The sequence below is a fragment of the Taeniopygia guttata genome, chromosome 2, assembly GCF_048771995.1.
Source record: "Taeniopygia guttata chromosome 2, bTaeGut7.mat, whole genome shotgun sequence".
Classification (NCBI taxonomy): domain Eukaryota; kingdom Metazoa; phylum Chordata; class Aves; order Passeriformes; family Estrildidae; genus Taeniopygia; species Taeniopygia guttata.
The window spans coordinates 20,117,470-20,133,541 of NC_133026.1; the positions used below are offsets into that span (position 1 = coordinate 20,117,470).

The 16,072-nt window shown below is 37.6% G+C and overlaps 1 protein-coding gene and 1 long non-coding RNA gene across 5 annotated transcripts in view; one reads left to right on the plus strand and one right to left on the minus strand.

Annotated features, from left to right (window-relative positions):
* CACNB2 (calcium voltage-gated channel auxiliary subunit beta 2) overlaps window positions 1-16,072 on the minus strand; it is a 244,665-nt gene that overhangs the window by 116,285 nt on the left and 112,308 nt on the right. The window lies entirely within an intron of this gene.
* LOC140682600 (uncharacterized) lies at window positions 694-3,923 on the plus strand. The gene is made up of 2 exons (XR_012054485.1): window positions 694-1,000; window positions 3,234-3,923. It is a non-coding gene; the product is annotated as an uncharacterized lncRNA (long non-coding RNA).

The following is a 16,072-nucleotide window of genomic DNA, read 5'->3' on the forward strand; positions in this document are numbered from 1 at the left end:
GAGGAATAACTTTGGCTCATAGCTGTGCAGAGCAGCTACCCCAGACTAGTGGGAATATTATCCCTGGCCACATCCACATCCTGAAAACAGTGGTCCTCAATGTACAGGCTGTCCTCTGGGACAATTGCCATGCAGTTCCATACTCAGGGCATTAACTTAGTAACTGATAGTTCATGGAGGAGATGTCCGAGCCTCTGTGCCTTTAAAATGGCTTTGGCTTTTAAAATGTCCAGCCATATCTCAAAATCATATTTACAGAAGTGCTTTTAAAACTTGTGCTATAGATACCTCCAAATTCTGTTCTCATTCCAGGAAACAAAATGCATCTAACCAGGAGAACCACAATAGCAGGCTCACTCTGCCTTTGTCTATACATTTTTGGCACAAAACATCGCAATTCCATCAATTTAAATTATCGGTTATCACCAAACATTGTGGTTTCTTTGGCCTCATCGCTTCTTCAAATCTATTCCCATTTCTCATTTTTACTGTTTTGGAAACCTCTAATATTTCTGATGGTCACAGTTTCGCACTCTTAAAATCTGGATTAATTATATTTAATTTTTAATGGACTAGCTTGTGCAATTTAATAAGCAACACTGAAATAAGTTCTGGTGAAATGTGAAAGCTGGAAAACTTTTCTCTACAGAAAGGACTATTTATCTCTTGGGACCCACTTGAGAGCTTAAAATAGGAATTAAGTGGAATTTAGGCAGCATGTGTGCTGCTGTAATGGCTCTCTCACCTATGAGGCTGGGTGTCACCCTGGCACAAGAGAAATGTGCTTTAGTTTAATGAGCAGGAAGCCAGATGTGTAACCCTGGCCAGGAACTCGCAATGTGTTGCAGTGAAAAACACGGCCAGAGGAACCAGCTAAGCAGAGACAGCGGTTTGCAATGCAAGGGATTAAATAAGTGCAGTAAATTGCTCCTCACAGAGAATTAATGCAATGTGTTACAACAACATGTTCAGAACTGCCCTGATGAGATGCATCGTGAAGGTAAGGTCAATCTTCCTTGTCCACTCAAATTAACAGGATCTTGTTAGCATAGAGTAAGAAGGTGAAGACTTGTCAGAGTGTAAGAAGGTGCAGAGGTCTTTCCTCTTCTACACTGAAATGACTTTTTTCCCCCCTCAGTTATAACCTAGATACAACTGTAAAATGTAAAAATGTGATTTTTTTCAATTGCATCTTTCTGTACTTCACATTTTCTTCCCCTCCCTCTTGCCACAATTCCTCATCGGTGTTCATAGAAAGAATGCTCTGAACAGCCTGGTTCCCCTGTGCTGACAGCACTGAAGGCTCGTGCACCTGAGCAAAGAGCATATCTCAAACTGCATCTCTCAAACAGTCCTTCTCAGTCTGAGACTGCAGGACTCTCATTCTCCAATAAAAGCATTCAGCCATTCTCTACACCCTGACTAAAATTTTTAAAGTGAACCTGTTCCTGTGTTCCAGAAGTCATCCCCCAGTGCCTTTTACAGCTTCAAATCTATGATACTAAGGTGTGTTGGATGAGGATTTATGAAATAACTGAGAAACTCCTCCTAAGTACAAAAAATTTGCTAGATATTTGATATAATATATGGGGGAAAAGTCAGTAATATACGAACTCTAATAAAATCCATAATTGTTGATCTTAAGATCAGTAGTTGATCTTAATATGGTAGCAACCTATAAAAAGACAATATTTTGAATTCCAAGATCCAAAAATTTCTTCTTTCCTAAATTCATAAAACTGAGCCTTAATTGCATATTGTGTTGTCCATGACATGAACAGAATAATGGATTGAAACTGAACCAGCATCAATGCAGAAAGTTGCTTTTAAAATTTAAGAAGGAAATCACTCTCTCAAGTAGTTCAGTTTTGACACCTTAAACTTCTAAAATAAAATACTCCTGTCATTACAAGGCTGGTTGCTTTGTTTATGTCTACAGAAATTCTAGTGAAGCTGGGAGATCCATGTGAAATCAAAGTGATAGAACCTGATCACATTTTTGTGACAGAAAACATTCAGCCAGAAAATATCATGATGTCCTAGGAACTCACTGATTTACTCTGAATTTTGCAGGAAGCTATCAAAGTGCTTAGTCTGAAAACACCTTTTCCAGCATTCCACCATAGCATCAGCTATTCAAACTATTATGTAATCAAGCATTATCCTGTTTCTTACACACCAGAGTGACCCCGTTTCCAAGACAAACTGGAAATATTGATGAAAACTAGTATTTTAAAACTAAAAAAATTACTTTTTCCAATGCCTCCCTCGTTGCATTAATTTAGAAGTTTCTAGAGAGGAAATATTGAAGAGATGACTCTTTCAAATAATACTATAGTTTGAAAATACGTGTTTCATTGTTAGCTCACAGAAACGAATTTATCATTTTACAAGAACAACAAAGTATATGCAAATGTGACACCAAGAAAAGCAACCAGAACCTTTCAAATAAATATCAGTCACCTAATGTTGCTTAAAAAAATAGGCAAAATCATAGAATCATAAAATATTTTGTGTGGGAAGGGACCTTCAGATGTCTTTTAGTCCATCCCCAATTGTAAGGCTTTTAATAAGAGAGAAAATTTTAAAGCCCAAATGTATTTTGGTCACAGAGATTTTCAAGGAAAGTCTATCCTGTAGAAGTGAGCTGCTGAAGTGTTTACTTAGAACTGTGGGAATTGCACAGGAATGATAATACATACTTGGCTGAAGCCTTTGTCTAACTGAGAAGACACCAAGACAATTACTGAGTCTGAGAGTCAGTCTTTCTACAGGCATCCTCTGATCAGCATGAGCATACTCAAAGTTAAATTTAGCTTTTATATCTAGCAGGCCTTTAAAATTATATTTTTTTCTGATACTAATATTCTACCAATAGCATTAACTAGCCAGCTAGTAATTTTTAAGTGATGAATATTATAAATCATCAACCTGAGAGCATCCTTTCTGCAGCCTCAAAACATTAAGGGAAAAAAAAAAGTTTTTACTGGATATGTTTATATCCAGTAAAATACTGCAAAATGCAATGTATCATTAATGAGCTGAAGAAAAAAGTTGTTTAGTGACAGCAGAAGTAATGAAGCTTGGGTTCCCACACACACCTCCACAATACTTTCAGCTCTCTCTCATTTTCCCTACACACCACATGCTCTGTACCTTCAGCTCTCCTCCCCTCCCTGAACTTCTCTTTTCATGAGCAGAACAGGAGTGAGCATTTGTTTGCTCTGTTGCAGTTAAAGATGTGCTCCTCAGCTGGATGGATGCTGCCTTCCAGATGCCAGAGGAGGGCAGAGAATGTTCTACATCTGCCACACTGGCCCTGTGAGGAAATGGCCTTAACAGCTCCTCCAGCCCCCAGGGAGCTCTGCTGTAATCGCTCAGTGCTTCTGAGACCTCTGCAAGGCTGGTTTAAATCGGCCACTGAAGTTCCTGAGAAGCACAACTAACAGATGGAAAGTGGGATTGCATAAATCTTGTCTTAGGAAATAAACCTAAGGAATCAGAGCTGTTATACAAAAACTGTCCGTGCACTTTAATACTCAGCAGCTTGTTTAAATATGAGCTGATGCCATGAGCAGTAATGTAAACATTTAATCTGTCAGAAAAATTTCAAATCATCACTGTCACAGAGCATTGGTTGCAGTTATTAAGCAGTTATGAGTACAGTAAAAACCACAGGCTTTTGTGCCATGTACATTCAGCACCAGAGGCTGAAAAAAATTTGTAAAGAAATACTGCACTTGTAAAAAAGGACTTTAGGTATCCGTGATTAAAATATTGCAAACATTTATATATTCATATGTAATTAGACAACCTATTTTCCAAATTCTGGCATCTTCTGTACTTTGGCTCATTTGAAAAAAAAAAAAATTAAAAAAAAGAGTAAAAAATAAAAAATCCCAGTGGTTTAATATCCTATAAAACTGATATCTGAATGCAACTGAAGTTTCAAAGCACTTTACCTCCTGTCCTTTTACACTTTTTTGTTTTTGTTTTTGATTTTTGATTTTTGTTTTTGTTTGTTTGTTTGTGGCAACTCCACACCAGGGATCCTGGGAAGCAAATAGCAGAATTTGTCCTTTCAAGTTTATTAATTCCTAGGTTTGTCCACTGCTATTTGAAAATGGAATAAAAAATATTAGCAGCAAATATATATTTCACTGATGCCAAAAAATATAAATTCAAGTAAATTTGGGTAAATTGGAAAAAGGCAGGGTGCCACCTCTCCGCATAGAGGGTGAGGTAAGGACAAAATGTCCTTGCGCTTTCTGACAGTTACTGAAGTTTCCATACTTTAGAATTTCTATGTTACAATGCCTGTTGGAGGTGAAAATGTATCAGTGGTTATGCAGTAAGTAATCCTTTATTTCATCTGACTGTAACATTTTAATTATTTTGAAAACATAAGGGGTCAACATGTTCCAAGGGACATTCTGTTACCTGGAAATTTAGAAAAATGTACCCATAAAGTTAACTGAATTTCTGGACAATTATACAATTTCAATCTACTTTTGATGCAACAACTGCCATTCAAAGACTATCATCAATAATAAATTTACTTAATTATTCATGCCAATAATATGAAAGTTCTGAAGCTATACCTCTTCTTTAATCTTCCTGATTTCTTTCTTCCTAGATATTTAAGCAATTTGTTTTTCCATTAGACAATGTCTGAGCACCAGTACTGCTAAACAAAACGCTAATTTGCAAGCACAGCTTCCTGTAAAATGCTTCTGAACAAGAAGTGACTACAGCTAAAATTCACATTAGCAAAATAAAATACATTTCCCCTCATGACATATCCGGAGACTAGAATAAAAACTGAGGAAACAGGAATATAATAGTCATCAGCTATCACTTTGAAAGAAGGCTTGACCAAATACTGAGGGATCCATGTACATGGTTAAATCCCTTCTACTGCTTTCCATCTGTGTTTCACTTCACCTATCCGGCTTTTTTGCTGCTCCTCAATTTACAAGGGCTGTACATGCACAGCATACTCCCTGTGATTCCCTCACCCTGTCAAATGATAACTTCTTCCTCTGTCTAACAGGACCTCTATGATCATGCTAAATAGAATTTGGAATTCTCCATGATGGGATATAAGGGAAAAGCTTCCTTTTACTTTATAGACCAGATAAACACAGCTTCTTCTTGATGACATTATTTGACAACCAGCAGACAGAGAGCTGAAAATGCTGCATGGAAACATGTACATTAGTTGTGCTGAGTTTGCACATCCGAGTGGTTTTGCTGAGGAAAACAGTATATTCCAATCTGAGGGGTTTTTTTAATTTTACAACTTTTTCCCACCAGAAAAACATATATTCTGATTTCTCCCCACCAATAATAATATTGGAATTGAAAGAGAATCCCAACACATAATGTTTATCAGAACTCTTAATAATTGCTTGTATATAGATTAAAGACTTAAGCTTTTTACTATATTAATTAGATAAGAAAAGACTAAAGGCAGCTATAGCTATGGTTGAACTCGATTATTTTAAGGGTCTTTTCCAAGCTAAATGGTTTTGTGATTCTATTAGTAGCTGATTTCTACTATTCTGAATATCCATGCCAAAAATAATTCCAGTATAATTATATGTAGTAGTTGTACCCTTTCGTGCTTCATGGCACACTTCCTGTAAGACCACTGTTGCTTTACTTTCCCCACAAACATAAGAGCATAGTGTAATTGGAGTAAAAAGTAGTTGTTTATAAAGAAAAGTTGTCCGTAAGAGGAGAACAGAATAGATATTTAGCAATAACTAATCAGTTTCCTATGTGGAGATCCTTAAATAACCCGGGAAGAGCAATGATCTAAATCTGATTTCCTTCTAGAAAAAAACTGTGGAGCAGCTGTTACACAAGACAATGCTCCTGACTTCTCTCAGAAGAACCCTGGAATGCTACTGTCATGCTTAAGATACTGTTCTTTTACTGCAATTTTATTCAAATAGCTCATAAATGTTATAGAAAGAAGCAAACTTAAGCCAAACATTCAGCTTAAATCTATGTTTATGTTAATTTTATTTTAATCCCCATTTTTTTTTCATACGGTGTACAAAAAGAAAGCACATCCATTTGAACTTTAAAAAAAATATTTGTCATCTATTTAAATTTTATTTCAGCACAGCTGTAGTGTGATATCTGCTACTAAAACTCCCTGGCCCCAGGATACACATACCTGGTCAAATGCTGCCAAAGCAAGACTCACGAATGTGTTACAACCTAACCCAAACAAAAATAATAGAGAGTATAATGTTTGTGTCTGTAGAGAGAATGTACTTCAAGCTACTGCCAGCAGAGAGTCCCATTGCTTTCATATTGAGAAGAAAACAATTTAGCACAATCCCTAAAAATCACTGAACAAAAAGCAAGCCACTTTTAACTACTTCAATAGGGTCATAGGCAGAAGCCCTCAGCAGCAGCCACCTGCAAGTGCTTTCCCTCCCTCTCAACTCATTTTTTTACGGTTTTTCCAAACTGTTAGTCAAGTTAGTATGTTTCAAAGAAGGAAGCTCAAAAGTATGGTTTGGACTTCCACAAAAAGGCTGACACATTTCTCAACATTTCAGCTTGGCTAAATGAGAACAAAGTGAAACAGTTTAATTGTAATCAAGTTAACTTCCAAGCCAGCCCCTACATCACATTGTAAAATTCAAGGGCTCCCGAGCACCTGGCCTGCTGCACTCCTCCCACATATGCTTACCCCAGGAGCAATGTGCTTAGTTTGAGGAGACATCAGGCGTCTGTCAAGCATGCCACCTCACTCCAAGCAGGCCAGCCCTTCCAGCAGCAGCAGCAATGCTTCCCACGGGAGCACAGCCTCCGACGCTCCGGACGGTCAGCCGGCACTGACCATCCCTGCCGACACCTGCGCTCCAAGGCCTGCTCTGAAGGGCGCAGGGCCCACGGAGCAAGGCTGTTCGCTGGCCTTTCCCTCAGCTGGTGATCTGGCACAGCCCCTACGGTAGGGACAGCTCAGCAGAGAGCCTGTCACCATCAATTACCAAGGAGGAGAGGGAGGGCTCTGCGCTCATGGTGACACCGGCCGCTGTAAGGACAAAGCCTGCGCGCTTGCTGGAGTAACATCGCTCTTGGTTCATCTCAGATGTATGGCTGGCAACATGCATGGCCCACTGGTAGCACACAGCTGCTGTGCAGCCAGAAACAGGAAAGGCATCTGAGCATTAACAAGGCATAATTGATTTATTGATGTCTGTGGATGCAGATATTTTTTTTCGTTCTTCTCTCCCACAACAGAAATATTATGCTGGAATTTCAAGCTGTAAATATCAATTTAGGTTGGAAATTTTCTGTTTAAAAGAAAAATTCTGCTTGACTCTAAGGTAGAAGACCTACTATGGTAGAAGATATATATAAATGAACCTTAATCATGATTTTTATAAACTATCATCCTAAAAATCTCTCACTAGACATTTCCTCATGGCAATACTTCCATATATTAGCCATTCACCTGAAATCATCAGAAAAACTTACATGCATGATATTATTGGCCCTAATGAGTTTAAGAATTTGCAAGATTAAGGTCAATGGGCTTAAAATAAGAGCATAGGTTAGAAGTAAATAAGGACGCATGTTTGTATTGGCCTGAGGCTTCTGGAAATGTACTAAAGAGAAGAAAGAGCCAGGCAGCAAGAGGTAAGGAATGGTATGAACAGAAAAAGAGCTCCAGAGAAGCCACTTTCCGCCTCTGTTACCACTAAGATAACGAGTATCAAGACAGTGATTCCTCAGAGGAGCAACAAGCACAAACATTGTTTTGGCTCCAGCTGCTCAATGAGCTGGGCAATCTTCTCCTCCCCCTATGCCTCAAGACTGTTCTTCAGCATGCAAGGCAAGAAAAGCCCCACAAAGTCCAGCCTCTGGCCCATGAGAGCTGAAAACATTGCCTAGTTTCAAAGGCTAAACTCTTAATAGTGACTTCGTCTGTAAACTCTGGAAAGTCGACAGTACTTGGAGAGGGAAGGGGAGACCCTACCTAAGTGACTCACAAGAAGTACCAAACCAGTTTTCTTTTTTCCCTTTTAGACAAAGAGCTCAGTCTGGCCTCCATTTTCATTAACTGGCTCCTGTGCCTTTTTTCACACAGACACTTTTAAGGTGTACTAAGTTTGATTAATATAAAGTTTGGCTCTTAAACCATAATTTCTTATTTCTATTATCTGCATGCCATATTGTTAAAAATTCTCTCTCACTCAAACAAGAAGTGACTTTTGGTTAATACCTGATGAGGTGGTTGTTCATTTGCATAGAAACTTAACCCTTATTTCTCATGAAATAGACATTTCTATTTACCTGAAATAGACTGAGCAAAGAAAAATACACAGAACACTGACAACCTCTTGCACAATTTATTTTGACTTCCATAAGGCACTTCTAGGATGGGTATTAAACTCAAAATGTTGAATCAACTCCTGGTTTCCAAGGAAGCAGACAGTAAACTTCAGCAAATATAGTTTTAGAAGGCTGTGAGAAGTAAAGCAATTTCTGATGCAATAATGTATTAATAATGTTGGGGGGTTAACAGTAAAATTACTGAGCAAGCTTTTTAGCAAAGTTATTATCCTTAAAAAAATTAATACATGCTGTTGGACACAAATACCTTGGGGCAAATCAGAACTACTCTGAAGAATACACAATCACGGTCCCAGCTGGAATATTGCAATTAGGACAGAGCAGCTCTCATTCCAGAGGCTTATTTTCTGCCCTTCAGCAGATTTTACAGAATATTGAAACTAAGCTTGCAAGACCACACTGTCATCATGGCAAATTTTGGCATAATAATATTGAAACAAAAGAACTTTGTAGGCGAAAACACAGTAATGAGGTAATTTAAAATGTAGAAACAGCAACAGAAAAATTTGCCTGTACCAATCATAGTTTCTAAAGCTCCCTAAATCTTTCATTCATAGAATAGAAACACCTCCTCTTATTCCTATTTTTTTCCTTTTTAATTTTTTAAAAATTATTTTAACTTCTCAGCAGCAAACAGCATGGAACCAGTATGCAGTAAGTGCTAGATAACTTCCACACTTTTTTGCCTATGAGGATGAATCATCACCTAAGAAGTGCCAGATTTGTTAAAAAGTATCTGCTATGTAACCTGACAAATTAGTCGCCTGAGAACAAAGTCCTTCAAACCCTTACAGAAAAACAAACCTTTTCTGCGAGAACAGGAACCCAATCAATTCAGAGATTACTATTCTAATTTATTATTTGATCCCATATAGTTCTAATGGAGAAGTAGCCTGAGCTCTAAGTCTTAATAATCCATATTTACACAGTGATTTCATCAGAAGTCTCAATTAATATTAAACACAGCATCATAAAATTTTACTGTGTTTGGACTATAAATGTCATTAAGCACATGAGAAAACCAAAGTACTGATTAAAACTCAGTAACATAATAATAAAATCTTACTTGTACATGTTTAAGCTGCTTTGGTTTTGTCTTTTTGTGTAACAAAGCAAGATAGATGTCAGTCCATAAAAGTTCTTGTCGATAAACCAAATCAAAAATGAGTTGTTAAGAGATCACACAGCCAGTAACTCAGAACTGGTAAAACCTTAAGACATATGAGTAATTTTTCTCATCACCAAGTTACTGTGCATCAGCTGATCCATATGCGGACATGTGGGCACGCTTAGCATATGGCAAACAAATTAAGGCAATTTATTGTAATGCTGCCTCATTATGAATTATGTTATCTGACATTTGCTGATGAGAATATGCATGAACATGGCAACTGATAAATCTGAATATCTAAGTCTAATATATATATATACTGGAAAATTTTTCAGTTTTGCCTTTCCTTCCCATTTTAAAGGCAGATAATACATTTGTTTTTCCTAAAAAAAAAAAAAAAAAAAAAAAAAAAGAAAAAAAACCAACCAAATATAACACATCTGCTTTTATTCAGACAAAATATTTGCTTTTATTCAGTCTTAAAGTATGTCATCAGTCTTACATGAGTTCTCAAAACAAAACTTCATGTTTCTGAGCTGCCTCAGTTGGTCCTTTAGGTATTCAGGCACACCACACAAAGAGCTCGGGTTGATTTAACTACAACCAAAGCGCTTCTCTCTTCCTATGTGAAGGTGAATATTTATTCCTTTGCCATTCCTGTAAGTGACACATGTTATCAGCTCTTCTCACCTGGCAAGAGTCAGCTTTAGAAGAGTCTTCTCTTCCCTTTTAGAAGATCCAAAGTCTTTCCAAAAGATACCAAGGTATTAAAATTCCTTATTTATCACAACAACACAGAAGAACACTGTATATGTCTATGGAAAGTTGTTATATATTGATTTGACATCTAAAATTTTTTGTTGAGAAGGGAGATAAAAAAATCTGCCAGAGCTCAAACAGAGATAATTAATAAGCCAACAGACCAGACTCATACTTTTAAATTGTTCCAACAGCTTGTCCACAGAAAACACACAAACTCACTCAAGCCCTGTCAGCAGGAGAGCTCTCAGCTCCCCAGCACACATCAAAATTCACGAAGGTCCCTTAGGTTCATGCTTTCCCTCTCAGATCTGTACCAAAGGACAGTTTCCTCACTGTTGTGCACACTGGCTAACACAGCAGGTCCCAGGTGAGATGCTGGGAAAGCAGCTGGGTGATACTTCTAGTCAAAGACAGAAAACATGCAGCACTGTGGGGGCTGAGCTTAAGGATTATTCACTGATCACTTTTCCAGTACACTCTGCCCAGTTTGAGCAAAGGACACTAAGAGGGTCTCCTGCCTCTAAGGAGAAGTTTGTTCTGAATTTAAAGTCAACCTCTTGTTTTTCTTTCTGTGAAAAAATTGTCACAGAATAAAGAAGAAAATTGTGTTACTCCTAAATATTGTAAAATAGATTTTAAGGTTTGAAATGGGTGAGTACACAAACCAGCAGTACCCAAGCTGGTTAAACAGAAAGGGAAGAGTTTGATGAGCATGTTTTAATAAGGGTAGTCTGACTTGGTAGATACTTACTGGGAAAAAAAAATCCACAGCTGTATTTTGCAGCTGAAAAGCACAACAAGAGTGCCTGGCTTACAAAGAACTACCTTGTTTTTCCTCACTTTTGACTATCTAACTTGAATAAACTCTTGCAAATTGTTGCTCCTGAGACCATCAGCTACACCTGAGAGTGGATTATTGCATCTTCATGTCTGTTGATCTTTCTGAGTTCAAGAAGACATTGCTTTGCTGAAGTTTAGTGGAAAATGAGAGATTCAAGCAATCTAAATGCACTCCTTTTTTTTCATAACACTTACTGCAACATTGCTCCTCTCCTGCCCCCATCCCTGGCACCTCCAGCACGTGCATCCCCAGCTTCCTTCCCCTCTACCATTCCAGCACTTGTCAGATCCTTGCAGGAGGACAGTGATGTACTTGGCACAGTCAGAAACTACTTGTTTGTTTTGTGGAGGTTTTTTCCCAGTCATTAAGATGAAACAGATAAAAAAAAAAAAAAAAAAAAAAAAAAAGGAGAAAGGATGCTGGTAATGGTGAGGCAATTCCATCACTGCAAAGCCTTACAAAATAACCCCCCAAGGGTGTAAATCCCTTTGTGAGTTTAATTTCTATTTTGCAATGTATGGCAATAGATCTGCAATGTAAAGCTGTATCAGTTTTAAAGCAGAGAAGAGATCTAGTTGAAAAGCATCTCACATTAAAAATTTTAATAATTAACACACCCACAAAAATAATTAAGCAAACAGGAAAAAAGACAGCTTTTAAGATACATATAGCTGGGCTTAACATTTAAACAAAGGGGCTATTTTTGTTACAGATAATTAATGTCATATTTTTCCCCACCAAATACAAATTTAACAGTGAATAAGGCACACCCCTCCATTCGTATATTTTGATTTTAGACTTATAACAGCTACAGACAATGTTAGCTTACTGCAATCTCCTTTGATGTTAATTCTTCTGAAAATATTCTTATTGGCGTGATCTGAAGCCCACAAGGCTCTCTTTGGTTGGCTTTAGATTAGGCCCTTACATAACTGCAACATCTGGGCCCCATTTCAACTATGCAAATTCCAGCAGACACAATTTCTGTGAGTATAAATTAGTTTTTGTTTAACCGACACCTGTAATTTGGAACAGTTTATACATATTCTCCAAGAAAATAATGAAATAAATACTGCAATTTTAGATGACATTCAACTCCAATGTATTCTGGTGTGTTGGTTTTTTTTAACATTGGTGCTTTGGAAATTAATATCTATATCTGCACAGGGGATAAAAGTCACAGAAGGCCAGTATTGCCACAGCTGGAACTACTGGAAGGTAGAACACGCAGGGTCTGTACTCTTTTCCTATATTACTTTCATGCAAAGTATAAAAGTATTACATATACTGTGTAAATTCCAGCTTGATCTGTGATTTTACTCAGAAGCCAGGAAAGCAATCTAATATTAAAGCACAAAAGACACACTGCACCATTGCAGAGCCTACACAAAGCGATTGTTAATATGTGAGTTAATGCACATTTGTCTATGTGCAACTCCTCAGTGAAGTTTGGAAGGGACTGCTATCAAATAGTAATCCCCACACAACAGGTCATTAAGCTATAGGTAATGCAGAAGTATGATGAACTGTTATAATTACTTTCTCCAGAAGCATAATTTTTCTCCAGTTAAAAAAAAAATTACAAATTCTTGTTAAATCACTTTTTTTTTGCTACTGAAAATAAAAAAAAACATCACACAAGGATATCTATATCCCTCCTTGTAAATGCACAAACAATAAAATGTTAACAGGATTATCACTAAATCCTTTCATTTTTACTACTAGAGAAAAAAAATCTCTCTGAAATAAATGGATAAGTCAGAACTACTACCAGAGTAAGGTGCACTGATTTGCAGGGAATCAGAGAACAGTCTTCAGATTACAGTCTCTAAGATTATATAAAAAAATAGGTCAGTTCAATAGTTTATTATACGGACTAAAAATATGCAATTTTAAAATTATTTTCCCAACTCCTATTGCAATAGGAATGGATTATTCACACTCTCTAATGTTCTCCACTGGAGAACCATTTATCACAGAATACTACAGTCTACAAATATCTGAGATTATCTATCTGTATCGACAGAACAGGTTGATAATGCAGCATTTTCAGTGATCCTTTGCAAACAGCAGTCTCCCCCCATGAAGCACTGGGATTTGCAATTCACAGTTCAACACTACTTATCTGGATTAGGAAAGCAATTATTTGCCAATTAAGACATGTAAATGGGCTCAAGAAAACAATGTAACAAGCAAAAAGAAGGCAAACTTACAATTTTTAATAATAGGAAACACTGTGCTTTGGATTTTTTTTTGTTTTAAGCCAGTAAAGAATGATAATAATCACAGTCATACCAAGCTTAAACTACAATATATTACACACACAACCTACTTTGACAGAAGACTAGACTGCAAAATAAAGCAATTAAGCATCTAGTCAACGTTAATTGAATTCTGTTGTCCTCACCTACATAATCATATTCCCATTTCCAGGGAGCTCCTACATTTTTCAGCACTCAGACACATGAATGTTTACTGATATACTATGTTATATATTTTTTTTTTTTCTCTTTGTACGCCTGAGTATTTGGGCCCCAGGCCTTTGGTAGGTTCTGAAACTCATGTTGTTAAGTTTGGGTTTTTTTTTTATTTTATGAGAAGCTCATCATGAGAATTATCTATAGCTTCAAAAATCTATCTTCGCAATAAGAAGTACAGTGAATTGAAGGGAAACATTTTCCCACTTTTCAGATAAGACCTTAAGCAGGCAGAATACAGGCAAAAGGGGACATAATACTACCTCAGTATTCAAAATTGGAGAATGCAATCTTCTTGTTGCCTATAGCACCAAAGGCTGGTGTGCAAGAGCAAGCCTCCTGCTCCCAGTACCAGTGTCTCACCTCCAAGCAGCTCACAAGAAGAAACCTCTGGTAAGGAATCTCATGAAGAGATGAAGAAAATTTGTCATTCACTCACATGACAATAAAAAAGAAGAAAGCTTTTTTAAAGTAGAAGAGAAGTGGTAATTAATTCATTTCTTAATTTCATTAAGAAATGAAATGCAGGCAAACCCCTTAAGACAGGAGCATTATCTCCTCTTGCATTTTGATCTAAAGATCACTTGTCAAGAAAAAACTTAAGCCATCACAGCCATCTGCTGTGTAAATTCAGAAACCATATTGCTGTTGAGTAAGTAACAGACACAGCAAATGACAGCAACTGGACAGCAAACTGGACCCAAAAAGTGAGTGGACACAACACATTCTTGGAACACAAATCCACTGAAAGCCAGTAAATGCACATTAAATAAAGCTTAGGAATAACACCACAGCTGCAGATCTTGTGCCGGTACTCATGGACAATAAACTCTTATGTGGAAGGATATCATTGCACACTTACTTCGTGCTTATATTTCTCTCTATATCTGCTACTGGCTAATATTGCAAGCAGCTAAATAGATCTTTGATCTAATTTGGTACAGCATATTTTATGTCAAGTGCTAAATTAATAAATGAGGGGAAGAAAGAGAAGAAAAGGAGATACACACCAAGTTCTTCAACTTTCAAAGTTAGCTTAAAGGCTGATATAAAACACAACTCCCAGGAAACATCATGGTGCTAAGCTGCCCCTAAGCCCCCCTCAGGACTTAGAGATACCTCTGCAAAATCTTCCAAGGAAGGAGGTTGGTGTTAAATATAGTTAATGTTTCATTTTTGATCCTTTTACGTTTTTCTCTTTTAACTCTGCTTCTGCCCTTGTGATCACAGACTTAACTTTCCCTCTGGTAAAATAAAACTCAAACTCTTGTGTTAGAGCACAAATTTCCCAGAAATATCAAACCCAAACATGGGGTACTAAGTGCAACCAGTCCCTTTATATTACTGTACACAGGAGGAAAAAAATGCACAAGGAACTGCTGTGCATTTCACTAAACTACATAGGCCAGTACAGAAATTTGTACTGTCAACTACTGGGTTATGGGAAGGAGTTTTTCCAACAGCATTAAACAGTGCTTTTTACCATAAACTAGGCAGCTGAGCGACAGCCCAAGACAGCAGGAACTGCCCAGGAAGTTACATTATCTCTGCAAATAGACTTCAGCTGATAGTGTTATTTTATTTTCTTAATTCAGTCCATTTCCCCATTATTATTTCCCTAATATTCTCCATGATTCAAGATACTCTACATTTAAACCTCATTTTGCCCATAACAGGAAGCTGCAGAAGACACTGCACTTCATTTAAATTTGCTGTATAGCTAGTGCCAGTATTTTGTTGTTAAAAGTTTAATTTCAACACAGAACTTTTGACAAAACTATTTTCAAAAGTAGAATATGGAGACCAAAGAATCTTAATATTTTTAACAGGGCAATACCACTGACTGCATTTCAGATCAGCTGCTCAGCTAAAAAAGAAAATTATTTTTCAAAGCTTCTACAGCTATGCGAGTCATTAAGCAGAAAATGGCTTACGAATTATGGCTAAAATGTAGTCTTGGCAATGCAGATACTATCTTTAATAAAAGAGCAGAAATGGAAATGGTCCTTAATAAACAATGGTTCTTAATAAACAAGGGCTGGAGAAATATCACAATTTTTCTTCCTGGCTCACTGGGCTCCTGGTCCACTCCTCGCAGTTAGCAGGGCAGTCACTGCAGAGCCCCAGAAGATAAACTGGTGGCTGCTCTCATGGGACAGTACTCCTGGCTCCTCTTAGTGGAGTTTAATGCACTGACACGCCTGGAAAATTCTCCTGAACCAAAGCCAACCGCCTCGGAGTTGCCAAGCCCACACTGGTATTAAAGCAACTCTGCTCCCCTCCAGGAGGGCATGGCTGACTCCAGTCCCGCAGCATCGCCTGGCCTGTGCTGAACCCCAGGCCACACCAAAGAGCTGCCTCTGAGCCTGCGAGCCAGTCCTGGCCAAAGGCACACCAGGGGCTGTTCTGACAGCTCTGCAGAGCTGTTCTTTGCCAGGAAACCTCTGGTGCTCCTCAACTTGGACTTACAGAAACAGCCTGAGCACTAGACAGCTTCAG